General features: G+C 35.9%; 1 long non-coding RNA gene across 11 annotated transcripts in view; it reads right to left on the reverse strand.

The window, feature by feature from the left end:
• The window catches only part of LOC129479792 (uncharacterized), a 337,809-nt gene that overhangs the window by 23,176 nt on the left and 287,364 nt on the right, over positions 1-27,269 (reverse strand). For 3 of the 11 annotated variants that reach the window (XR_010120112.1, XR_008656786.2, XR_008656789.2), the window contains 2 exons: positions 14,468-14,766; positions 12,519-12,610 (listed from right to left, as the gene is read on the reverse strand). The exons of 7 other annotated variants lie outside the window; for them this stretch is intronic. This is a non-coding gene — a long non-coding RNA (uncharacterized lncRNA). The remainder of the gene's footprint in view (positions 1-12,518; positions 12,611-14,467; positions 14,767-27,269) is intronic. One more of the 11 variants, XR_008656790.2, reaches the window with a different exon arrangement.

A 27,269-nucleotide genomic window follows, 5' to 3' on the forward strand; every position in this document is an offset into this window, starting at 1 on the left:
TATGAATAGTGCTGCAATAAACATAGAAGTGCAGATATCAGAACAATATATTAATTTTCTTTCTTTGGGGTGTACACCCAGCAGTGGGATTGCTGGATTATAATGGAGCTCTATTTTCAGTTTTTTGAGGAACCTCCAAACTGTGATTGTACTAATTTACATTCCTACCAGTAGTGGGTGAGGGTTCCCTTTTCTCCACATCCTCACCAGCATTTGTTATTGCCTGTCTTTTGGATATAAGTAATTTTAACTGAGGTGAGATGCTATCTAATTGTAGTTTTGATTTGCATTTCTCTGATGATTATGATGTTGAACAAATTTTTATATGCCTGTTTGCCATTTTTATGTCTTCTTTGGAGAAATGTCTATTCAAATCTTTTGTCCATTTTTTAATCATGTCATTAGATTTTTTTTCGATAGGGCTGTTTGAGCTCTTTATATATTCTGGTTACTAATCCTTGGTCAGATGGGTAGTTTGCAAGTATTTTCTCCCATTCTGTGGATTGTCTCTTCACTTTGTTGATATTTTCCTGTGCTGTGCAGGAGCCTTTTAATGTGATGTGGTCTCATTTGTCCATTTTTGCTTTGGTTGCTTGTGTTTGTGGGGGTACTATTCAAGAAATCTTTGCACAGTCCATTGTCCTGGAGAGTTTTCCCAGTGTTTTATTTTAGTAGTTTCATAGTTTGAAGTCTTATATTTAAGTCTTTAATCCATTTTGATTTGATTTTTGCATATGGCAAGAGAAAGAGTTCTAGTTTCATTCTTTTGCATATAGATATCCAGTTTTCCCAGCACCATTTACTGAAGAGACTGTCCCCTCCCCAATGTATGTTCTCGGCACCTTTGTCAAAAAGAAGTTCACTGTAGATGTATGCATTTATCTCTGCATCCTCTATGTTGTTCCACTGATCTATGTGTTAGTTTTAAGCCAGTACCATGGTGTTTTAGTTACTATAGCTCTGTAGTATAATTTAAAGTCAGGTAATGTGATTCCTCCAGTTTTATTCTTTCTGCTTAGGATAGCTTTGACTATTCTGGGTCTTTTGTGGTTCCATATAAATTTTAGGATTTTTTTTCTATTTCTGTGAAGAATGTTATTTATATTTTGATAGGGATTACATTAAATTTGTAGATTGCTTTGTGAAATATGGATATTTTAACAATATTGATTATTTCAATCTATGAAAATAAAATCTCTTTCGATTTTTTGTGTGTCTTCTTAAATTTTGGGGGTATTTCTTAAATTTTTTCTTCTTAAATTTTTTTGTGTGATTCCTTAAATCAGTGTTTTATAGTTTTCATTGTAGATATCTGAAACAGTTCCCTTTAAAGTCTACATTTAAAGTCTAATCCCTTATTAAGCCTACTATAAAACAATATTGTTTAAGTCATACTAAGACATAAGAAGAAATACTGGTTTAGAAGAACATATATTCTGGTATATTCAATGTGCATGTGTTAATCAAACCTATGTTTTACAATTGACTGTGACTCAGTTTCCTCATCTACAAAATGAGATGAAATTTAGCACCTACCTCAAAGAACTGTCATGAGGATTAAATAAAAGAACATTCCATGCTCATGGGTAGGAAGAATCAATATCGTGAAAATGTCCATACTACCCAAGGTAATTCATGGACTCAGTGCCATCCCCATCAAGCTACCAATGACTTTCTTCACAGAATTGGAAAAGACTACTTTAAAGTTCATATGGAACCAAAAAAGAGCCCACATTGCCAAGTCAATCCTAAGCCAAAAGAACAAAGCTGGAGGCATCATGCTACCTGACTTCAAACTATACTACAAGGCTACAGTAACCAATACTGGTACCAAAAGAGAGATATAGACCAATGGAATAGAACAGAGCTCTCAGAAATAATGCCGCATATCTACAACTATCTGATTGTTGACAAACCTGACAAAAACAAGAAATGGGGAAAGGATTCCCTATTTAATAAATGGTGCTGGGAAAACTGGCTAGCCATACGTAGAAAGCTGAAACTGGATCCCTTCCTTACACCTTATACAAAAATTAATTCAGGATGGATTAAAGACTTGAATGTTAGACCTAAAACCATAAAAACCCTAGAAGAAAACCTAGGCAATACCATTCAGGACATAGGCATGGGCAAGGATTTCATGTCTAAAACATCAAAAGCAATGGCAACAAAAGCCAAAATTGACAAATGGGATCTAATTAAACTAAAGAGCTTCTACACAGCAAAAGAAACTACCATCAGAGTGAACAGGCAACCTACAGAATGGGAGAAATTTTTGCAGTCTACCCATCTGACAAAGGGCTAATATCCAGAATCTACAATGAACTCCAACAAATTTACAAGAAAAAAACAAACAACCCCATCAAAAATTGGGCGAAGGATATGAACAGACACTTCTCAAAAGAAGACATTTATGCAGCAAAAAGACACATGAAAAAATGCTCATCATCACTTGCAGAGAAATGCAAATCAAAACCACAATGAGATACCATCTCACACCACTTAGAATGGCGATCATTAAAAAGTCAGGAACAACAGGTGCTGGAGAGGAGGTGGAGAAATAGGAACACTTTTACACCGTTGGTGGGAGTGTAAACTAGTTCAACCATTGTGGAAGATGGTGTGGCGATTCCTCAGGGATCTAGAACTAGAAATACCATTTGACCCAGCCATCCCATTACTGGGTATATACCCAAAGGATTATAAATCATGCTGCTATAAAGACACATGCACATGTATGTTTATTGCACCACTATTCACAATAGCAAAGACTTGGAACCAACCTAAATGTCCAACAATGATAGACTGGATTAAGAAAATGTGGCACATATACACTGTGGAATACTATGCAGCCATAAAAAATGATGAGTTCATGTCCTTTGTAGGGATATGGATGAAGCTGGAAACCATCATTCTCAGCAAACTATCGCACGGACAAAAAACCAAACACCGCATGTTCTCACTCATAGGTGGGAATTGAACAATGAGAACACATGGACACAGGAAGGGGAACATCACACACCAGGGCCTGTTGTGGGGTGGGGGTAGCGGGGAGGGATAGCATTAGGAGATACACCTAATGTTAAATGACGAGTTAATGGGCGCAGCACAACAACATGGCACATGTAAACATATGTAACAAACCTGCACGTTGCGCACATGTACCCTAAAACTTAAGGTATAATAAAAAAAAAAAAGACCCAATGTGCTTAGCCCCATGCCTGACATTTAAGACTTCAATAAATGTTAGCTGTACTTGTATTAGCCACTTAAGTCAGTGTCTGTCATTTAGGGGGATTACCTGCCCTGATTTGCCTGGGACTCTTCCCATTTTAGCTCTGCAAGCCTCACATTCCAGGAAACTTTTCAGGCCCAGGCAAATCAGGATAACTAGTTACCCTCCACCATACATGAAGATCCACAAATACTAATGACAGTCGTTATTTCTTTAACACTATTGGAAAGCTCCTAGAAATAAAAAAAGTAAAATTTTTTAAAAAACTATTGCTTAAAGATACTATTTGTATGATAGTGGTTAAATAAAAAATTATGAGTATACTTGGACAACATTCATCACAAGTTGAAGATTAAAGTGAAGGGGCCCTAAAACAACCACATTTTCCTGTGCATAGTTTCCAAGTAGACTGAACATACTAAATAGGTTAGTATAATTTAACATATGTAACATTATTTTAAAATTAAAACATATTATCAAAATACATTGATATTTTAAAAACACTAAAATATTAAACAAATGAAATATGAATAAAACACAGAAAGTGTACCTTTTTTGTGTGTTTATGAATAACTTTAGTGTGACACTCTCACAATGCTCAGCTCAGGTAGTTTTTAAACAAAATCTGATTAAGAATCCTATGTTAGTATGTTTTTTAACCTGCTCTTTCCTTTGATTTCATAGAAAGTAGCTTTATTTTTCTCAGTTATTCTGAAGAAAATATCCCTTTTGTTATTTTTATTTTTAAATTCCTAAGTAGACCTTACCCATTGACAGTCTCTACGGAACTCCATCTGTCTCTGAGAAACTCTCCTGCTTGCACTAAAATGAAATAATTCTGTTGTTAGCTGTCCTTTCAAGACTAAAGAATTGTGTGGCATCATTCTGCTATAGCTGATTTCAAATAAAGTTCTTATGCTGGAGCTGGATAAATAACAACTTTTAAGAATCCAGAATTTTTTAAAATATAAAATTAATATATGTTACATACAAAGTTAATCATTTAACAATTACAAGCAAACACATTTTTTCAAAATGTCTATATCATGTCAAAACAATTGGTCATATTGTAAAAAAATCAGCCAAATAAAATTTCATGAATGAAATTGATTACTAAAACCTATTACTTTTTGATAAGTTGCATTTCTTTCATTTTGATATGACATAGCTTGGACATTTGAAGCTTCATGGGTAAAAAAAACTTTAACAGAATTTTAAAATCCTTAGATTTATATTTGTGTGTGTGTGTGTGTGTGTGTCTGTAGCCGTTTTTAATTACATACACACATCCTCAGATATCAAAGATTTATTTCAGGAGAAAGAAAAGAATATGCAATACATAGCATATCTATAGTTGTTATTTTTAATACACTTACAGTTTTTATATTTAAAATGTCTGGATGCAATTTCTCATCAAAAATGTTAAATACCAAGGACACATCTATATTTTTTGGTAAGATGCTGTCTATCAAATGTGCCATGCAGAACAGATATAAAAGTAGCTTGACCAAGTCTGAATTCTCGCTAATCTCAGGTGAAGGAAGACATTTGCTATTGATAAAGCTAGTTAATCTCCAGAGTACAACTCGGCCTTTATGTAATTTTAGACGAGAATAACAAAAATTGATCTGCACTTGCTTCTCATACAAGCTTCAAGTGCCGGCTGCAATAAAATCTATGACTATGATTCAAAGTATACTTCCAGTCTGCATGAAGAAAGACACTCCAATGCTGCTAAAAATGAATTATCTTCTTTCTTCAATTTTGAAAATGCCTTAGAAAAATTAACTAATTAACAGATGCATCTGATGAGAAATCCTGTAGACTATCACTGAGAGATCTTCTATTGTATATGATGTAATACATTACCACTACAATAGAAAATTAACTTAGCTCTTAACAATAATTCTTAGAAGCTATGTACAAACTGAGACTGATTCCATGTAGCATTAAGTAAAAAGATCCCCAAGTAGCGAACTCCTTCATCCTTTACTTAGGCCAAGGAAATTATGACCTAAAAACAAAATCAAATAAAACAAACAAAAAAGAACCACAAGTGAAAAAAAGAAGAAACATAACCCACAGCGTTTACTTGCGGCTGAGACTGATCTTAAGGTTAGCAGGTATAAAACATAGTAATGACTACTACCAATGCTGCTTTAATTTTTTGAAAGAGGAAATTCTCATTGGCTAGGTGATTTTTTTGTGTGTGGGGGATGAGTGATGGCTTTGTGTTCCTGAAATAGGAGGTTAGGAAGATGAGTTTTCAAATTCTTGGTTTATGCAGTGTGTAAATAGTGAAAATAGTTATTTATATTTACATCTTGATAAGACATAGGCTTTCTCTAAAACACATTCTACAATGTACCTAAAATCATGTTTTTTTCCAGCACCTAACACAGTACCTGGTATTCAAAATGCGTCTGTTGAGGGAGTAGAAACATAAATGACACCCAATAAATATTTGTATTTATATTATCACAGAAGTCTATACATTTGCAACCTTGGTTTTGATCACATCTACCAGGGTGTTACTAGGGACTCCACATATACAAAGCCTAATTACAATGTACACTAGAGGAACTCTTAAGGCAAACTGCTGTGTGTATCTGTACTATAGAAATCAAGTTCAAAATAGTACCAGATAAAATTTGGCTTAAATTTATGAATACATTTTTGTTTACAAGTTAATGCACAGAAATTGTACTACTTGAATAAAACTACATGTGAATCATAGACCCATTTTTGTTCCATTGACTTGAACAGTACATTTGACATCTCACAAATACTGTGAACAATGTTCTTTCTGAATCAACTATACGAATACGGAGAACAAACAAACCTACTTTTACATTGCAGTTCGTGTAAAGTCTGCCAAGTCTAATACAGTATAATTGACTCTAGTTAGCTCTCTCACCAACAGAATTATCCTTTACCTTGGGTGAATAACACTCTAAAAAGTAATGTAGTTTAGAATTAAAGGAAAATAGACAAAGTATGCTTTCATTTTGGTTCTTCTAGCTACAGTTCTCACAGGGCTAAGTAAGATCCAAACTAGGAAAACTGACATAAAACATGAAATTGACAAGGAAGTTGCATGCATAAAAGTAAATGACTGCTACCTCATGTGATTACTGAAACCTCATTATGTTCTACACACACACATTTCTACACATACATTAAAACTAACTTACATATGTACAACAAACTTACTGGAGTGCAATTACTAAGGTGGTATCTCTGATTATGAAGAAAAGCATCCAGACCTATTCTTCAAAGAACTTGACAACTAAAATGGTTTGCATTAAAATACCTGCTTACCAATGATGACAGAGTAACTGATACGCAACTAATTTTCCTGTCATAAATAACTATAAAATTGGACAAAGTACATGAAATAACCATTTTAAGATGTTGTACAATAGGCAATGCAAAATAGTGATTACTGCGTGAAGAAAACTAAAAAAAGTTAGCTCAACAATCTCTCTGGCTTTCTGTTTGGAGGCATTTTCTGAACTGCAGTGGAAGGAGAGGAAACCCAGAGCACAGTGGTCATTTTTTTGGGCTAAGAGGAAAAAGAACAGAATTTGGAGCTCCAGTATTTGCTAGAATGTATGAGTCAGGGTCCAAATAAAAGGGAGCTGTACAGAGCAGGAGCTTCAGAAATCTATATTGAGGACCCTTGAGTGTTTGACTGGAAACACAGCTTTACATGGGCAGGCCAAGAAAACGTGAGGTCCAGCATAGAAAAACTACTGAGCAAAGACAGCTACTAGAGGAAGAAAAACTACTGAGGAGCTGTGAATAGAACAAGTACTATAGCCTGCACAGGCCGAGAGACATTTAAGTTCCCACCAGTTAGAGAGCAGAGACCTCTCTAAACACCCACAGTGCTTAGTAGAGAGTCCAGAAAGGCCATGCCTTAGAAGGACAAATTTATCCCTAGAGTAAAGGCTACTCTAGGCCTATTCTAACAAAATTTTACTAAGGCTCAAAAGAATCAAGATGGTTTAATTTAACTGCTTTCTGGAACAAAACTTAACACTCTATTAAGAAGGAGACTAAAATCAGACACCATAGGAACTATAACGTTCAGCACAAAATCAGGAATTACTTGATGTATAAAGACCACAGCAGAAGAATAGAAACAAACTCAGAAAAGAAAGAGATAATGGAATTAATAGAAAATAACTTTAAAACAACTAATATTACTATGTTAAAGATTTAAAGGGAAATGTGAATAAAGTGAGGAAACAAGTAGAGAAATAGAATAGAGAATGGAAATTTTATAAAAGAACATAAAAGAAAAAAAATCCTCAGCTGGGTGTGGTGGCTCACACCTGTAATTTCAGCACTTTGGGAAACCAAACTGGGAGGATCACTTGAGGCCAGGAGTTTTAGACCAACCTAGTCAACGTAGCAAGATGTCATCTCTAAAAATAAAATAAAATAAAATAATGCAATAAAGTAGAAGAATAAAAAACAAATCATAGAACTTTGTTCTCCCCTCTAAAACATACATGAAATGAAAATTTCCCTGGACGAGTTTAACAGCAAAAGAAAAGATCAATGAATGTGAACAGAAAAATAGAAATAAGTCAAACTGAAGCAGAGAGTTAAGTGGACGGAAAAAAATTTACTGAACCTCAATGACCTGTGACAATATCTAATTACATGCATGGACTTGGCATACTAGAGGGAGAGACAAGAGGAGGAGAGCAGAAAAATGTTTGAAATGATGGTGGTTGAAGATTTTCTAGATTTGATAAAAACTATACACTCAGAGATCCAAAAAAGCTTAATAAATTCCAAGAAGGATAAATCTGTAGAAAATAACTCCAAAGCATATCATCACTCATTAGCTGAAAGTCAGTAATAGTAAGAAAACTATTAAAAGAAGACAGAGAAAATAGACACATTACACACAGCAAAAACAATCGTAAGAAAAACTACTGACTTCTCATTAAAAACAGTGCAGGTGAAAAGACAATAGAAGGACAATTTTTAAGTGCTAGAAGGAAACTGTCAACAATCAATATCCAGTGAAAACTACTACTCCAAAATGAAGAGAAAATAAAACTACTTTTTTTCTGCTTTCTTCATTTATTTTTCTCAGTAAAATTACACATGATTGGATGTTAGACAGCTTTCTTTGAATATTAGCTAGAAAATTTTGACATATTTTAGTGCCTGAGTCTTCATGATACATTTTTTTGACCAAAACAATTAATAAAAGAACTAAAAATTTGTCACCAGCTGGCCTGCGTTACAAGAAATGTCAAAGGAAACTTTTAAGGTTGAAGGAAAATAATTTCAGATGGAAATTCAGTTCATAAAGGAATAAAAAGCATTTGGAATAGCCACTATATAGGTAAATATATAATATGTTTTTGTTTTTTAATTTTTTGAAAGATAATTCATTGTTTAAAGAAAAAATAATACCAATCAATTGTGAGGTTTCTTTAAATATGTAGAAGTTAAATGTGTGACAAAAATAAAAAAAAAGTACAGGAGGGGAAACTTTTGATTTCCTTGTGTTTTACAAACAGTGGGCTAGTATCAATGGAAGGCAGACTATGATAAGTAAAAGATCCATATGCTAAGTCCTATAACAACCATTAAAAATAACATTAAAAAATACAGTGATATATATATATATATATTTATATATAACCAATAGGAGATGTAAAATGGAATAGTAAGAAATAATCTAAAATTAGTCAGAAAAGGGGGTAAAAAGAATAAAATACATATGGGAAAAATATCAAACAAACAGCAGTATGGAAGTCTTTAGTCCAACTATTTTAATAAATACATTAAATGTAAATGAACCAAATATTTTACTAAAAGGTGAAACTGTGAGACCTTATTAAAAAGCATCGCCAAATATGTGCTATTTACAAGAGACTCACATATAATGTAAAGACGTATTTAGCTTAGAAATGAAAATGATTGGAGAAAGGTATACTATGAAAACACTAATTCTAAGAAGGATGGAGTAGCTCTAATTATATTAGACAAAGCGGACTTCAGGAAAACTAGTTTTACCAGAGATAAAGAGGGATATTTCATAATGACAAAAGTGTCAAATTATAAAGAAGCCACAGTAATCATAACAGTGCATGCATCTAATAACAGAGCATCAAAATTCATAAAGCATAAATAAATAGAACAAAAAAGAGAAATAGACAAATTCAAAATTATAGTTGGAGGTTTTAACACTCTTATCTCAGTTGACAGAATAACTAGATGTAAAATCAATAACCATATAGAAGGTTCAAATCATCCTATCAACAAACACAATTCTAAGTATGTTTATAAAACACTATTCCCAACAATCAGAAAATCTACATTCTTTTCAAGTGTTCATAAAACATTCACCAAGATAAATCTTGTGCTAGGCCATAAGACATGTTTAAAATAATTTAAATCATTTAGAGAATGTTCTCTGACCACAACAGGATTAAATTAAGAATCAATTGCAAAATGTATTTGAAAAATCTTTCAATATCTGGAAATTAATTAAAATGCTTACTAAGACATAGGTCAGATACAAAATTAAAAGAAAATTAGAAAATATGTTGAACTAAATGAAATAAAAAATATGATATATCAAAATTTGTAAGATGAGTTAAAGCAGAAAGGATAAATCAATCCAAAGTAAAAATGAGGAGGGAAATAATAAGGATAAGAGCAGATATTTCTTAAATAGAAAATTGACAAATAATAGAAAAACTAAAAAAAGTTAATTCTTTAAAAAGATTAATAAAATTGATACCTCCTAGCTATACTCATTAAGAAAAAAAGAGAAAATATAAATTATCAATATTACAAATGAAAAAGGAAATATTATTATAGATTATTATAGATTACTCAAACCAGAAACACAGTAAGTGAATACTATTAACAACTTTGTGAGTAAAAATTTGGCAATTTATATTAAAAGAACAAGTCTCTTGAAGAATACAAATTATTAAACTTAACACAAGAAGAAATAAAAAATCAGAATAGCCCTATATCTATTAACAAATTTATTCATAATTTTAAAACCTTTCCACAAGAAAACTCCAAACTTAGATGGCTTCACTGGTAAAGCCTATCAAACAATTAAGAAAGAAATAATACAAACTGTATTTAAACTCTTTCAAAAATATAAAAGAAAGGAACACTTCCCAATTCATTTTATGAGGCCAGTGTTAACTTGATACCAAGCCATTCACATACATTACAAAAAAAGAAAATTACAGATTAATACATTTCAATAACACAGATACAGAAGTCCTCAAGAAAATATGATCAGCCCAAATCCAGCAATACATAAAAAGGCTAATACATCATGACCTAGTGGGATTATACCAGAAATCCAAAGCTGTTTTAACACTCAAAATAAAATGAATGTTATTAAACATATTGGCAGGATAAAATAATGAAAAATCACTTGATTATCTCATTAGTTGAAGAAAAAGCATTTGATGAAATTCAACAGCCAACTATAATGATAGCAGTAACAATAATAGTAACCACCAGAAAATTAGATATAGAAGAAAATTTTCTCAATCTGATAAAGTCCACTTATTTTTTACAAATAGAAATAATATTATATTTAATTATAAAATACTGAATGCTTTTCCCTTAGGAAACAAAGCAAGGATGTCCATTCTTAGCACTCTTACTCATCCTTGTACTAGAGGTCCCCAGCCAGTAAAATAAGACAATATAAATAAACCAAATGCATAAGGACCGAAAAGAAAAGAGCAAAACTCTTTTGAATTACTGGTGACATAATATATAGAAAATTCTAAGGAGTCTTTAAAAAAATCCTAATAAGCTGATTTAGCATTATCGCAGAATACAATGTCTACATACAAAAGTCAATTGCTTTACTACATACTAGCAATCAAAACTTGAAAAATGAAACTATAAACATACCATTTACAATATCATAAAAACAAAAAAAGTATAGAAATTGGAAAAGTGTGGTATTGGTGTAAAGATGAACAAATAGATTAATGAACCACACAAACACACCTCAAACATCTACCAGCTGCTCAGTTCACCCGCATCCACTCCTGTATTATGGGTCAAACACAACCTCATCTGGTGTTACTCTGTCTCATTTCAGATAACCCACCTTCTTCCACCAGACAAGAACTGAGAGCTGAAAATAAATTTACACTTATATGATCTATTAATTCTGAACAAGGTGTGGCCTCTAGAAGCTGAAAAGCGCAAGAAAATGAATTTCTCACTTGAGTTTCCAGAAGGAATGCAGCCATGCCAACAGCTTGATTTTAGCCCAGTGAGATCCATGTCAGAATTCTGACCTCCAGAACTGTAAGATAGTTTCTGTTGTTTTAATCCACAAACTTGTGCTCATTTTTGCTAATTAGAAGTAGGAAAATAATAAACTAGTTCAAGAAATAGTATCTTCATTAATTTATTTAGATAATTTTCAGATAATATTACTCTGTGAGTCTGTTTCATGCCAGTACTGACCTAGGCATGGAGATTTTGGATTAAAATGCACAGCTCTTAACTTGAAAGTTGGGATCTAAAAGCAATGACAAATAATTCCTTCCAAATGTAGCAAAAACTATGATAAAGCTAAGCACAAAATGCTGTGAGAGCACGTATAAGAGGCAGTTAACCAAACTGAGGAAGAAATAAATGCCAGGAAGACTTCCTGAAAGAAGTGATATTTTAACCAAAGTCTAAATGATTAGTAGAAATTAATCTGGCAAAGATGGAAAGTGAGAATTTAATAAACAAAAGTAATGTTGAGTTCTAAGAGCCATAAGAGAACTTGGTGCATCCAGGGAACTGTGAGTAGTTTGCCACTCACCGAGAAGTAAAATGAAATGCATAAGCAATCCTGGGCCAATATACAGTTAAGATGTAAACCTTAAGCAGAAAGAAATTATTAATGTTGATTTAATTATTATTGAGTTATCATTTACCTGTTGCAAAATGCAGATTTTAGGGGTTACAGTATGATTATATTTGGCTATTGAATTTCCTTATATAACTCATATCCCAACAAGATACAGTCAATTCTACGGTAATATGAAATATGCATTCCTAAAAATCACCACTGCCATGTAAAATCATGCAATAAAAGTCACATCATAAGGTTTAGCACAAAAATGAGACTGGGCAAAACATTCAAACACTTCATCAGTGACACATAAAAATAGGTAGGAGCCTAATAAAAACACTAGTGCAGTTTTACACATGTTAGGCGATTAGGAAGTTCATAAATGCTACAATAAATATGGCACTTTACCTTAAAAAAGGCCTGAAGCTGGTTTGTGTGGGAGTGGACATCAGAAGGGTTGCAGCTTGTGAGTTTTTGTGAGGTGGAGGAAGGAGGGTTATCTGAAAGCAAAGTTGATCTTATAAAAACATAGGCATTCAGCATCAGGCTTTTATAAGCATAAAAATGAGCAGAACTATAGTCACTAGACATATTAGCAATTGTTCTTACAAGCACTAAAGCTTGGCCCAAAGAAGGAAAAACCTTTCTCTTGATTTTCTCATTGTCAAACTGAGGCAAATAGGCTCTTTCTAACTGTTTTTACTTATATAATAAGGATAGCCAAAGGAAAAGAAACACAGGACAGAGGGATGTAAACAAGATGGCTTAATAATTAGAGGGGTCTGAACCCGTCATGGTTTATTTGTGTGAATGCTGTCTCAAAATAATTACTGTTTATAGGCTCAAAAATGGCAAGATTTTGCAGGCACTTGACTGGGTCCTTCATGTTTTAACTCCCAACACAACTCTTTGGTCTTTCTTTTTTGACACCTTTATCCCTGTGTTAATATCTAATCTAAAGCCTGATATCAGTGTCTGTTCTAAGAAAGCTGCTTTTTCTTTAGTTGAATAACACCTTTCGGATGAGACCTTATTTTATATCCACAGGGATAGGGGCAGATCATATAAAATAACAAAGAAACACTAATCTGGTAGTTAAGTAACCTAAATTCTTGCCCTGGTTTTCTCACCAACTTAAATTCTGAAATCTCATCTGCAAAAATAAGGTGATTAACCTTGTCTGTCTTTAAGGTCCATTTAAGTTCTATACTTCTATGACCATTATTAACAAACATTATTGAGATCCTTCTAGGTGTAGAGTGTTTATCAAACAATCTATCCTCATTTTTAACAAGATAAGAAAGCTCAGAAAGGCCAAGTGACTTGCTAATGTCACACTTCCAGTAAATGGTAGAGCTCAGATTCACTTGCACATCTTGTCCACAAAACAAATGTGTTTGCAAATGCCACACTGTTGTCCTTTAAAAAATGGCTATCGTATCACAGACAGAAAAGACCCCATGTGATGGACACCTGGGTGCCCAGCACCTCCACCCATTCAAGTGGTTTCCTTAGGAGCTGTCATATTTTATAAGATCCTGGCAGCTTAGCCTCTGTTGGTTAGTTCAGGGTGAGACATGACCCAAATTAGGAAAGTAAGATTCTTTCAGATAATTTGGAAATATGAAAGCAAGTTAGTATGTCTGAGATGATTGAAGCCATACAATAAAAAACTCAAACGATGTTAGCGGCAATGTTTGCTGCCAAGTGAAGAATGCCAGTTTTCAATGACAGACAGTGAAGCAGAGAGGAAAGAGGCTGATACGGTTTGGCTGTGTCCCCACCCAAATCTCATTTTGAATTGTAATACCCATAATCTCCACATGTCTTGGTAGGGACCTGGTGGGAGATAATTGAATCGTGGGGGCAGTTACCCCCATGCTGCTGTGCTCGTGATAGTGAGTGAGTTCTCATGAAACCTGATGGTTTTATAAGGGGCTTTCCCGCCTTTGGCTCGGCACTTCTTGCTGCCACATGAAGAAGGATGTGTTTGCTTCCACTTTCGTCATGATTGTAAGTTTCCTGAGTCCCCCCTGCAGCCCTGCAGAACTGTGAGTCAATTGAACTTCTTTCCTTAATAAATTAGCCAGTCTCAGGTATGTCTTCATTAGCAGTGTGAGAATAGACTAACACAGAGGGAGAGTTCTGGCAGAATTTGGACCTGAGTTCTGGTTGCTCATGACGTCCCGCTGCACTTTCAAACAGCTCAGTCATTCTTTCCTCCCTTGCACTCCATGTGCTAATAGGTCCCCTTTTTTGCTTTGATTGTTGAAGGACGCTGTGTTAGCTTCCCATGGCTATTGTAACCAATTACTACAAGATGAATGGCTTAAAACAACAGAAATATATTCTCTCACAGTTCTGGAGTCCAGAAGTCCGAAATCAAGGTATTGACAAGGTTAGTTCCTTCTGGAGGCTCTGGCAGAGGACTCGTTCTCTGTGTCTCTCAGCTTCTCGTGGCTGCTGGCAGCCCTTGGCATTCCTTGGCTTGCAGGCTCATCACTCCTGTCTCTGCCTCCATCTTCATGTGGTCTCCCTGACTGTGTCTCTGTGTGTTTTCCCCCTTTCTTTTCTCTTTCAGGTAATCTTGTTTTTGGGCGTAGGCTCCACCCTTATCCAGGACGATATCTTCTCGAGATCATTAGCTTAACTGTATCTGCAAAGACATTTTTCCAAACAAGGTCACAGTCACAGGTTCTGGGAGCCTCTTTTAGGGGGCCACAATGGACCTCTAGCAAAAGAGGATTGCAAATTGTAGTGGTGACTAGTTTCAAAGTTTAGTGCTACCCACCCTAGTGAAGTTTTTCCTGTTTAATTACTCTTTCCCTGCTGCTACCGCTACCTATTTTTTTTTTCCCCGTAAGGTCATTTAGACATTTAACAAATATAGCACTATAATCTGAAGAATGAACTGTGTTGGCAAATGTGTAAATACATCTATGAATATTTAAGATTTATCTTTTTGTGTTGCAAAGGCAAGCAAGATGACCAAATGGTCTCAATTTTCTTAGTTCAATGATGCCAGTGGTAGGTAACTGCAGATAAGATAGATAAACTGTCCTATTCCACTTACATCTTCCGTGCACTGCTGAAAATTCGTTTGTGCCTTTTCATTGCTTCAGGGCTGTATTATAACACCTTCAAGGATGGTTTACTAGAAAGTTCTGATGTCTAGACACCACATAGGTATGTTCTTATTTGTTTCGTTTTTGAATAAATAACAAAAAAGAGGAAGTGCGTTGGTGTTTAGTGTTTTAACCAATATAAGTTGCCTTCTCTTTCAGAGAAATGTTCCCTATTATATAAAGTCAATTCCATGTAACCAGCTATTTGCTGGGGTAACAAATATACCCCATCCTGGAGTCTCAAATAAAAAATCCATTGTAATGCCATTATATGACCGGTTTTATGTTTATTAGCAACTGTCTTCCCATCTTCACTATTGTAGAGTGAAACTATTATACTGGTATTAAAAAAAAAATCCTGTAACAACAACAACAAAAATACAAAGACCCTGGTTTACAAGAGGTGTTTTATTAGGAAAATACTATGGGATGGATTCAATAAAAAACAAAAATCATGCCTTCCACTCAGTATAATCTTACGGATGCTGTCCATCTTCCTGATTCACTGCGGAGGTACTGCTTTACCTTACAGAAGGCATCCAAAACGTTTAAACTTTGTGTTTTCTGTATTCTGACAGTTTCACAAGGCAATTTCCAAATGCATACTGTCTTTAGAAATAAAGTTTGAGTTCAGACAGAGCTCATCTTGAATCAATCATACAAGCGTTGTATCTGATAATAATATAGATTCTCCCAGAATGGATGCAATGATGCCTCCTCCTTAAGCCCCTTTACCTTGCTATGTTGTATGCAGTCTCCTTTGTGTAGTATAGCACCCCGTTTTAACACAGTCAATCCAAAAATAGGAATGCCAAGCTCTTGCAATGTGAAATCTCTTAGTGTGGGACTAAAAAAGAAGATACAGCTTTCATAGAGGGACAAAAATGCTATCAACATGTGACGGCTGATTTGTTTGGGGTAGAGTTAATTACTTCTTTGTTAATTCCTGATAGAATTTAGAAGGCTCTTTAACAACTCACTTTTGGCTGTTTGTGTATCTTTTTCTTTAAAGAGCCACAGATGATTAAGTTAAAAACAAAAGTCCGTACTTTTTTGGTAGGTAACAGTTTTAGCTGACTTTATAATTTTCTGTCCTCAAACTGACTGTATCCTTTTTAATGATGTTCATGCTCTTAATCAGGACTATATAAACAATCCATATTACAAATTTCATACAGACATATGTGAACATTTAACAGGCTTTGGGAGACATTTGCAGTGTAGAATATCTAGCTTGATTTTCTTCCTTGGAGATTATCCTGTACTAGTAACAAGCAGAGAAAATATTTCCCACGCCTGTGAGTATTTAGGAGTTCCTTTGTGTGCCTAGATCTTTTTTTCCCCATACAGGGGAAGTGGTGTGCACTGGGGGTAGGCAGAAGAAAAATGACAAGAAGCAAAAGCTTTGTTGCTGTGGGATCGAATTCCAGGCAGAATTCCTTCATACACTTCCATTTCTGTGAAAGTGCGGTGTGGTGTTCGTTTTCACTGTATCTGCTCGCTTAATTGTTTCTGCCTGTTCATTTCATTCCTCAGTGAAAACATTAGCCTAAGGGACATTTGAAAATCAAAAGGTAGGCTTGGAGTTTAACAGGAAATGAACACTGGTGTTGCTGCAATATTAAAGTAAAAGTTTAGAACCAATAAGAAATAGCCACAATTCTAAACTCAACACGTCTTTTCTCCTTTTTGTTGTTTCCTTTGCTCTCCCAAATGTCAAGATTAAAGAAAAACATTCCATGGTTTCTACATGTTTACACTGCAAGGGCGTATAAAAGATGCTGTGAGGTATGCTTTAAAAGAACTTATCTTAGATACGGTAAAAATCCAGAGATTTTGAATTATTATGCAGGAATATATAAAATCCAGGACAGATTTCCTGACAGCTATAATGATTTAATTCTTTTAGAGTTATCTTTTTCCACCCCCAAACCTCCTCTTGCCAGAATTGTTGAGATAATTAAGGAAGTAGTGGGAAGGTTAGAATCTGAACCATTTCAAAACCCAAACTGACCAGATAATTGTCCAACTCCGTTTCACTTACAATGCAGGACTATGACTTCTGTGTCTGCATGTGTGTGCTAAAGTTTGACCTCTGGCAGGGAAATTGTCTTCAGACAGAATAGAACTTGAACTTCAGAAGTCCAGTGGTCCTCATTGTAGTTGCCCATTTACACTCAACGTAGCATGGCTTAATTGCAACAAATATCAGTTATGCTAAATGCTGGTATTCTAACAGCTCAAGGGGAAGTGTTATTACCATCCATCTTTTCTCTGATCACTGAGACAAAAGATCAAACAGAAATATTTTTAAAAACACTCTCAGAGGATCTCAACTTAAAATACTGCCTCTTTTACGACCACATTCTCCATCTTAACAAGGAAATCAAACAATTCAAGGGGAGCAAAGCAAAGAAATCCAAAGAGAAAAGTTGTTTAAAATTGCCCACTGGATACAGCCATTGTAAGAGTTGAATAATGAGGTGGGAAAATATCAGACTTAAAAAAAAAAAAACCTAGATGTTTAAACATACAAAAGTTATTACACCATTTATTTTTGGAAATAATTTGGGTTAATCCAAATAGACATGATGAGGAATAGTCTAACAACAAGTAATTACCTTTTCCTGCCTTTGAAGAACAATGGATTTGGGATGAATCCAAATTTGTAAAAAGCAATCATGATTTTATATTCAATTATCTCACGGAAAGATCTCTGCAGTTTTGCATTAGTTTGTTGATGCCATACTTCATGGGCATTGCACACTTGGAGAAATAATTTAATCAAAACTTATTAATGTATTCAATTATTCATTGATTATGTATGGCACTCATTAGTTTTAAGAATAGCAGGTCAACAGAACTATTGATTAGAAAAAAACACTTTTGGAAGAAAAACTGGCTCTCTTAGCTACCTTTGCAGTGGTCATTCTCCGTGGAGGATGTAATCATTTGGCTGTTTCTATTGCTGGAGTGGAAGCGGTGTTTGTGGTGGTGGGTGGGAGCATGACACTAGGTATATGTCTGAAATGGGGAAGCAAGGCAAATGGACAAATTGCAAGTTAAATACTTTAGGAGGGAGGGGACGTATTTTTGCAGGTATCAGTTATTGTCCTTACAAGTAATAAATAATGCTAAATAAAACATGTAACTAAACGGGCATTAAAGACCTTTTACATACATAGAAGACAAGAAACGCTTTTTTTCCTCCTATGCTGCAGACTGCAGGCATTTTCCTCTGCCTCTGTCAAGTGTAATTCTTTCTTGATGAATGACAAGGCAGGATAATAGGCTGTGGTCACCATGGCAACCAGACAGCAGCACTGTGTGCCTAGCATTTTTTCATCTGAAAATGAAACCAGAAGCAAAGAAAAGCTGAAAATGTAACCAACAGATTAACTGATACAAAAAAAGAAAAGAAAGAAAGGAAGAAAAAAGGAACAAAAAGGCAAGTTAGATTACAAGCAATTAAAATTACAGTACCTAGTCTTTCCCTCTCTCTCTCTCTCTCACACACACACACACTGACTGGCTATTTTTAAATACTATTTGAGAAACATGAAACAATCATGTTTTATCTTTATTTTTCAAAATGCTTCATTTGTTTTTAAAATCTAGGAAGAATCGATTTTTAAAGGGGCATTTAAATTCATTAATCACTGAAATTTATTAAGCTTTATGTATTGTGTTTGTAATGGAATTTCTAAATTCCTTTTCTCTCTAGCGCCCATCCCGGAGCTATCCAGAGACCAAATGCTTCATGTGCAACAGTTTTATCTGGATGCAGGGCTGGTGGGGTGGGGTGAGGAAGGCAAGGTGACTTGAAGCTGAGAAATAAGAGGCCAATATTATATTAGCACTCATGGATTCTATAGACTTCACTCAAAGTATTTACTAAGCAATCAGAGTTGCTTTTCTATTCAGCAAAAAGAAGGCTGCGATGTTCTGCTATATCCCCATTCCTAAGCATAAGAAGGTTCCTGGATCCTCATTCAACGTATTGCATATTCTGTCCATATAATTTCCTTTCATTTACTGATCTCAAAACTTGTATTGAAGCTTTCCTGTGAGATCTTCTCGGTCTCTACTGAACACAAATAAAAGAAAACAGACATAAAAGAGTATTTTCTGAGAGCCGCCGTCCCTTTACACCACCGGTTTGGTAGAAGCAAAGAACACTGAGCTAGAAGTTAGAGGACAAAAGTCCCGTGAGGGGTGCAGCTTTGCAACTACAGGCCAAAGAGCAAACCAAACAGGCCTCGGAATCAACAGACTTGAGTTTGAATCTTAGCTCCATCCTTTTGGTAATCATAGTTTTCATAATAGGTAATATGATAATAGGTATCTATTACAAATTAACCAGAGAGTTCTTCAACTCTCTGAGCATCAGTAGTTTTTATCCTTAAAATGGGCAAATCTTATCTACTTCATAGGAATGAGAGGATTCATGAGATCATCTGCTGAAAGTGTCTGGTATATAATAGGAGTCACTTAAAGATTCCTCCTTCCTGTAATCAAAACACCCAGTTTTCTAATATGTGTAATAGAAATGTCTGTATTGTGTGTGTGTGTGTGTGTGTGTGTGTGTGACAGAGAGAGAGAGAGACAGAGACAGAGAGAGAGAATGTATACATAACCACCTGTTTTGGAACGATGTAAATCAAATAAGTTACTCTATGTGAAATGATTCAAGGGTACAATGTGCTCATGAAAATGGAAGACGGTGTCACCAAGAGATGTTGACAAACCTCTTTTCCAGAAAAATCCTAAAGAAAGGGGTCCGACTCCAACCCGCCCTGAGGCAGAGAAAAAGATTGAGCAGCGAAGTCAGGGCTCCTATCGCAGGAACTTTCCCTTCATGACCAGGAGACTGAAATGTGAAGAGGCCCACAGAGCAAGTTCTGGGAAGGTGGTGAGCACACGGGGGCATCCGAGCAGGCTAGGGCCATGGGTCCAGCGAGCCTGGCCACAGAGCAAGCACTCCCGTCCTCCCTCTAACGTACCCAGTGTCTGCGCTGGCCACCCACAGCAAGGCCTCATAAATCCTTCCTTTGTCCCCATTTCCCCAACACACACAAATGCAAAGTGAACAGTTGGATCAAAGCTTTTAATGTGCTTTGTACTGTTTTATTTGAAGAGATCAGGTCTGATATTTGAGAGGAAGAGTCCATCTGGCTGGGCTGAGCTCAAGGAGCCTCAGACAAATTGTAAACAAGACCGGGCACAAGCTCCTCTCACAGCCCACAGCCTGCCACTGCCATTGCCAAAGCACTAGCTCATGCTAGCAAGGTTTTCCTGACCATTCATGCAAAAGGGGCTTAGTTACCAAAATGGACCCTCTTACAGGTTTTCCTAAACTTTTCTAGCACAACTTGCAAATTACCACTGGCAGTCCTGTCTAAGCTTCTAATGGCCTAACACCACACCTCTATTTTTAAATTTTCCAACCATAGATATAATGGTGCGTCACACAGTGTTAAGATCCCCAGTTGTTCAAATAAACTCCCCTAGTAGAGTGAGAATGTGAAGATTGAAGATTGGAGAGAAGGGAATAATTACTTTATTAAATGTGATGTATATTTATAAAAAATAAAATTAAAGCTTACATTGTTTACTACCTTTGGAATACAGAGAAGGGACATGTTAGTTGCATTTCTTCTGTCCCAACATTTATCACACTTGACATCATCATTTATGCAGTTATCTGTTCTTGCTGGATTGTGCGCTCTTTACAGAGGGAGCCATGCCTATCTTGCTTCTTGACACATCCCCAAGACCTAACAGGTACTTGGCTTATGGTAGGCACTTAATGAATATTTGTCAATCAAATGACTGAACTTTGAAGTCAGACACACCTATATTTGTACTGTTGTCCCGCAACTCCTTGGTCCTGACCACGAGCACCTTTATTTCTCTGAGCCTGATTTCTGCTCTGTAAAATAAAGTGATAATTCTTCACATAATTGTTGTGATTTCTAAATAAGAAACATGATATTTGAAAATGCTTAGTGCCTAGCATAAAATAGTAGATATACAACAGCTATTAGTTTTTCTTTAAAAGATTTAAACTGCTTTGATGAATTTTTAGTGAGTTGCTTGCCATTCCAAAAGATCCTTCCTGATAGTCTTTGGAAACCCATACAATGCTGGTAGTGGAGTAATAGGTTTATAAAAGACTCATTCCCCAAAAAGTGTGTATGTGACCCTAAAAGTGTGTATGTGACATGTCACCATGTCTTTTGCAAGCACAGAAGAGCAAATGTCATCTGTAATTAACTAGAACAGGGAAGGTTTGAATTTGACTGGAAAGACCAGGATGGAAAGTGAATGTAGACCCCTGGGGTTGCAGAGGGTGAAGGACCAGAAATAAATGCACAGCAGTAGAGCCATTAATCTAGGGATGACCACCTGTGTTGGAGTATCTGGAGAACAAATCACAGATAGCAAAATTGTTCTGAGGCGGAAGACAAGTGGGATGCACACAACATCAGTTGAAATCAAAGATAAAACTAACATTCAGGCGACATTTATTAAGCACCCACTGCATATGGGAAAATGAATAGGTGCATTCACATATGTATATCCCTAAACTTAGGAGGCAGTTGCACAGCAGTAAAGCACAGATTCAAAAATCAGATGCCAGGGTTTCTGCCCAGGCTTTTCTACTTAATAGTATGACTGGTACATTATTTAAATTCTCATATCACAATTTCCTCACCTGTAAAAGGGGGATAACAATAGTACCTACCTCACAAAATGTTTGTGGTCATTAAGTGACTCGATACACATAAAAACACTTAGAACAGGGTCTGCACATAGAAAGGATTCAATAAATTTTAATTATTGTGGGTTGATTTGTATTCATTATTTTTTAACCTTTATTAGAGCTAACGGAGATTGTCAACTCATGACAGAAAAGAGCTGTAGACTGGGATCAGAAGACTTGGGTTTGAAAATCAATTCTGCCATTTACAAGCCTCAGTTTCCTCATCTGAAAATAGAAGGAAGAAGGCCTGGCTTGAAAGATGTGCTATGAGTTGTCTATTTATTTAAAGAGACCAAGATCAAGTGTGTCAGTTAAGAACATGCAAATGATAAGCAGAGTTTTAAACTGCAGGCAGTGAGTATCAGGGACACTTAGTAGATGATTTCGGGCCACAGCAGCCGAGGTTAAAGTCCCTGCCCTTGGACACTAAGGAATAGGGAATCAAACATCAGAGACAGGAGTCTCTGACATCAGCACAACAGCCAACTTAACCCTAAGACACAGTGGTGCTAAATTACTTTTCCAAACTCACACTTCAGATGAGGTCACCATTCTCAAAGGCCTCCAATGACTCCACCCTGGCCTAAGAATAAAAATCTAAGCTCCTATGACCAACATTCAATTTCTTCCAGGACCTGCTTTCAGTCTTCAGTTTCTGCGCCATCTCCCTTTTGAGATCACTAAGATATTGACTGTTTACTATACATGCACATGACTTTCTACAGATAGAGGTACAAGCTTTTGATCTCACTCTTGCTTCCATCTAGAACACTGTTTCTTCCCATCTCCATCTGTCCAAGTTTCTCATAACCACCAAGTCTCAGCTAAAGCCTGCTTCCTCTGTAAATCTTTCTCCAGTTCTCCAAGCTCAAAGTGCTCTCTTGAGCAGTGAACAGTTTCTATTTTGTATTAGAATCATGTATGTTTCTGTATCTGCCTGTTATCCCCCAAACAATTACAAGTTTCTTCAATCGGTAGAGTTTTTAGCTGTTTCACCCTTGTTTGCTTGAAAAGGGGTTTAAACAGCAATCATGAAATATATATATTTTTTGTTACTTGTTTGATAACAATACATATGAATATATGAATATATATGAATGAATATATGAATGAATTAGTGAGTAAAGGAAAAAGCAAATCTGTAACTCCCTGACCTATCACCAGGTTTGGTTTTATAATAAAAACAAGGCTGATCATAGATGTATTAGTAATAATAATAAGAGTGAATTATTATTTTTTCCTATTATGAGCCACGCTTGAACTAAGAGGTAGGGATGCAGTGGTGAGTAAACCATACACATCTCCCTTCTCTGGAGGAAAGTCCTATGGGAGGAGCATGCATTTATCAAATCATTGTCAAAATACATAATTACAAATACAAACCATGAATGGTATAAAGAAAAACATTACAGCAAGTTATGAGAACACAAACAAAGGGACAGGATCTAATTGGGAGGAGGTCAAAGAAGGCTTTCTTGAGGAGTCGATATTTCTATTCAGATTTGAAATGATGATAGCAGTTGCTCATGGGCAGAGCAGTGACTTGACTGCAGGGGACTGAATAGAATGGCCATTAAAGGCATTTTACCCTGCAATCAAATGTTTCTGGGATCGTGAAGGTGGGAAGTGGTCTAGCATCTGTGCTAATAATTTTCAGTGTGTGTGGAAAATAAAGTAGGCAGACAATAAGAAGGATGGCCTGGAGAAGAACATGATAAAGCAGGACAGAGATAAGGCCAGGGGGAGGGAAGGAAATAGCTCAAAGAATAAATAATAAATCTGAAGAAGTAAAGAAATTAAATACAAGGCAAAACGGAAGAAATGGTGAGTATACCACTAATATCAGTCCTGAGTAGCTCAAATAAAACCCATAAACCTTTAACCAAGAAGTGTAGCTTTGTTTGCAGTTAAACTTTCTGCATTTAGAATTTAAGGAAAGAATTTTGGCTAAAAGGAAATTCTAAGCTGGTTAAGGAAATTCTAAGCTGGTTAAGGAAATTCTAAGTTGGTCTTTCATTAGATGGAATTAAGTGCCAGGGATTGGGGCTAGCCTCTCTGCATCTTTTGCTGGGGCTGGATATCTATTTGTACACGTAGGTGTAGTTGAACTTAGGAAAACCAATGGGACGGCTGAAGGTTGCACTGGAGAAGAAGAGGGCAAGTGGAGTTGTATAGATGACCTCTAAGTTCCATTCCAGTGATTAAAATCTTAAGTATTTAAAAAGCAAAGGAAGAAGGTGCATCTGGAACACTGAGACGCTGTATTAATGATTCTATTGTCACATGAACCTTTTAGGATACCGATTGGTATCCTTTTGCTCATGTACATTCCTCAAAAGTAGCATGTTTTCTGGTCCTCCTGTGTGGATGGAATGAATGTCTCTAGCTCTGCTGGCACAACAATGATGGAGACACAGGAGCAAGAACCTGCTTCTGGGCACATCTGTAATTGAACTTCAGTGGGTTTGGATTTGAAGGCAAGTGACAGGAACAGAAGGGCATAGAGTGTCCAGGTTATTGGAGTAAAGCAGGAAGTAGAGCTGCGGGAACAAAAGATAAGCTTTGTCTGCTTAACAGTCTTCCCAGACAAATTGTGTTGAAAAATATAATAAGAGTGATTTAGCCTGGGTTCCTCCCTTCACCCCTGCAAGTCTGCCATGGTGTCAAAGAAAAAAAAAAAAATCAATCATTGGAGAATCCTTCCTTGAGCAGTGAAGTCTTGTCAATCTTCGAGGTTCCTTTATTAAAGCCCTAATACCCATGAGAGGACCCCAGCTTATTAAATAATATGTTAGAGAAACGTTACTCTATCAGGTACTCTCTAACAGGTACAGGTAGCCGAGCTCAAGACCCTAAAGGGAGGAGACACAGGACAGAGCTAAGGGTTACGCAGAGCACTACCATATGGGAGAATGCTGGAGAAAATTCTGTCCGACTTCACAAGGGAGGCTCAACCAGGGCCTCAGTTGTATAAAGAGCCTCTGTTGGCTCCCAGTAAATAGCTCCTGGCCCAACACAAAGTCACTGTATGTGCAAACATTTTATTCACAGAGCAGTCACTTGCATCAATTATACAATAAAAACGTGCACATATTTGGGGCACTTGCTCTTTAGTATTCATGGGACTTCACATGGTCAGACATTTAGCCAGATGCAAGAAAAAAGTGATTATCAACTACATACAAAATAAAAAGCGTGACAGAGACTTCCTCGCGCAAGCATGATTGCCTCATCCCATGCTTTTGTGAATGGGCATTACTGACTGGCATTCAGACCATAAGTAAATTGGCCAATGAGAACTCAGCAATGCTCTGATTGAAAGCTGGTTGCACGCACAGAAGAAATGCAGTATGCAGAACCTGATAGCAAGATTTTAAAAATTCTCTAGAGCAGAACGTATAAACTGAAGAATCGGGTAAAAAGGTGAATTCATGGTTATTAGCTAATAATAAGACTGTAATTATTGCAAAACATCTTAGACAATGAAGCATGGTGAGTAGGGCTGAAAGTGGAAATAAATAGTTTTTTAAAAAGGTAAAAATGAATGACTCAGGAAGAAGGTAACTTGTTTTTTATATGACTTTCCTTTAGGGTTCAAAAGCTACTGATAACATTTTTGTCAGCATTGATTTTAAGGTTATTTCATTTCTGGAGTCAACCTGGTTGTACATTTAAGGAACTTGATACTTCACTGTAGAACTTCTTTTCTTTAAAAGGTCTAAAAAAGGCCCCAGTGACCCACCATGGTGGGGGGTTCTCAAACTCAGCACTTAATCTCAATTAAGAGATTCAGTGGGGAATGTGCCTTTTCAAAGAAGATACTGAAAACCTAAAATGAAAAAGATAATCTTCTTACCTAGTACGATTCTATAATCAGCTGGTTTGGACTTGGCGTTCAAGATGTAAATTCAATCCTTGTATAGATCAGTTAGTTTCTACTGCACAAACCCTTGTCTGTCCTCACTATGTACCATGATCTCAGATAGTCCAGCCTAAGTCCAGCTGGCCACCTACCAAATGCCATTGTTTAAAGAGAACAGGGCCATTATTTAAGGAAAGTGTGGGTGGCTCCCTCTGTGTCTTTAACATATGTTTTCACCTAAATGTGGGTGAGTTAAAGCTTGATATATAAAGGAAAGAGCATATTATTACTTAAGTAAATGGACTATCTAGGGGATAGAAGCATAAGTCAAAGAATGTGAATGTTTCCCTCATTGCTAGTGATTCCCCTGCAAATATGATTTTAATGTATTTGGTATAATTATCCGTGAGAACAGATGGAATGGGATCACAGGTAATTCAAGCTTCTTGATAATCAGAAAGTCATTTCTATTTGACTTTGGAATACAATGTTTACCACTCCTACACAGGCCTACCTTCTTCATTATGTTCAACTTAACTTAAACCTGTATTTCCATGTCCATTGGAAGGCATTGGACATAATCCTTTATGCAGTCTCTCTCAAGTTTTCATCTTTTGCTTTCTTCTAGATGTTTTCTCTAGTCTCTTCATCTTCCCGCTGTCCCCCCATGCTTAAATCAGGCAAAAAATTCACACCACTGATTTTCCAGAGACTAAATGTTACTAAGGGTCAGCATTTCTTTACATGTCTGTTTCCCCTAATGAGGTGAGTTCTTTGACGACAAGGATTATGTATTATTCATCTTTGTATTCCCAGGACATAGTAGGTCCTAAATTAATGTTTACTGAATGAATTAACTATAAAATATGTAACAACTCATTAAAATATTTTGCCAGTCAATTCTATAATTTCTTAAACTGTTAGTTTAGCATAAAGCATTACATTGCTCTGGGCAAGCAGGTAAGTGGCTATTTACAAGGCAGATTTATATTTAATTGGATATAATGTATTCTAATGATTTGAATTGATTTGGTTAGTCTAATTTGGATGAAAGACACTCAGTCCATTGGTGTTATTTATTTCCTTGGTGGTAATAAATGAGATTCCTTCTAATACCTTGCTGATGGCAATTTGTGTGTCAGTGGAACAGTTGGAGCCTTTCACTTTTGCAATAATGGTTTAGGGGCAAACAATAGGACCCTTAAAAACCTATCTAATCCAGCTTTATGGCCTTATAAGCTGTCAGGCTCTTCATTTTTTTTTTTCATGATGGGAAGACAAGACAGGATGTAAGAAAAGCAGAGAGGGGACCATGGGGCTTAAGGAGCTAAAGGACTTTGAAATCAAGTAAATAATAAAATTGGTAGGTGGAGAAACTGCTTTCCCTCTAATCTCTATTTCTCATT

Source organism: Symphalangus syndactylus, chromosome 3 (genome assembly GCF_028878055.3).
Source record: "Symphalangus syndactylus isolate Jambi chromosome 3, NHGRI_mSymSyn1-v2.1_pri, whole genome shotgun sequence".
Taxonomy (NCBI): domain Eukaryota; kingdom Metazoa; phylum Chordata; class Mammalia; order Primates; family Hylobatidae; genus Symphalangus; species Symphalangus syndactylus.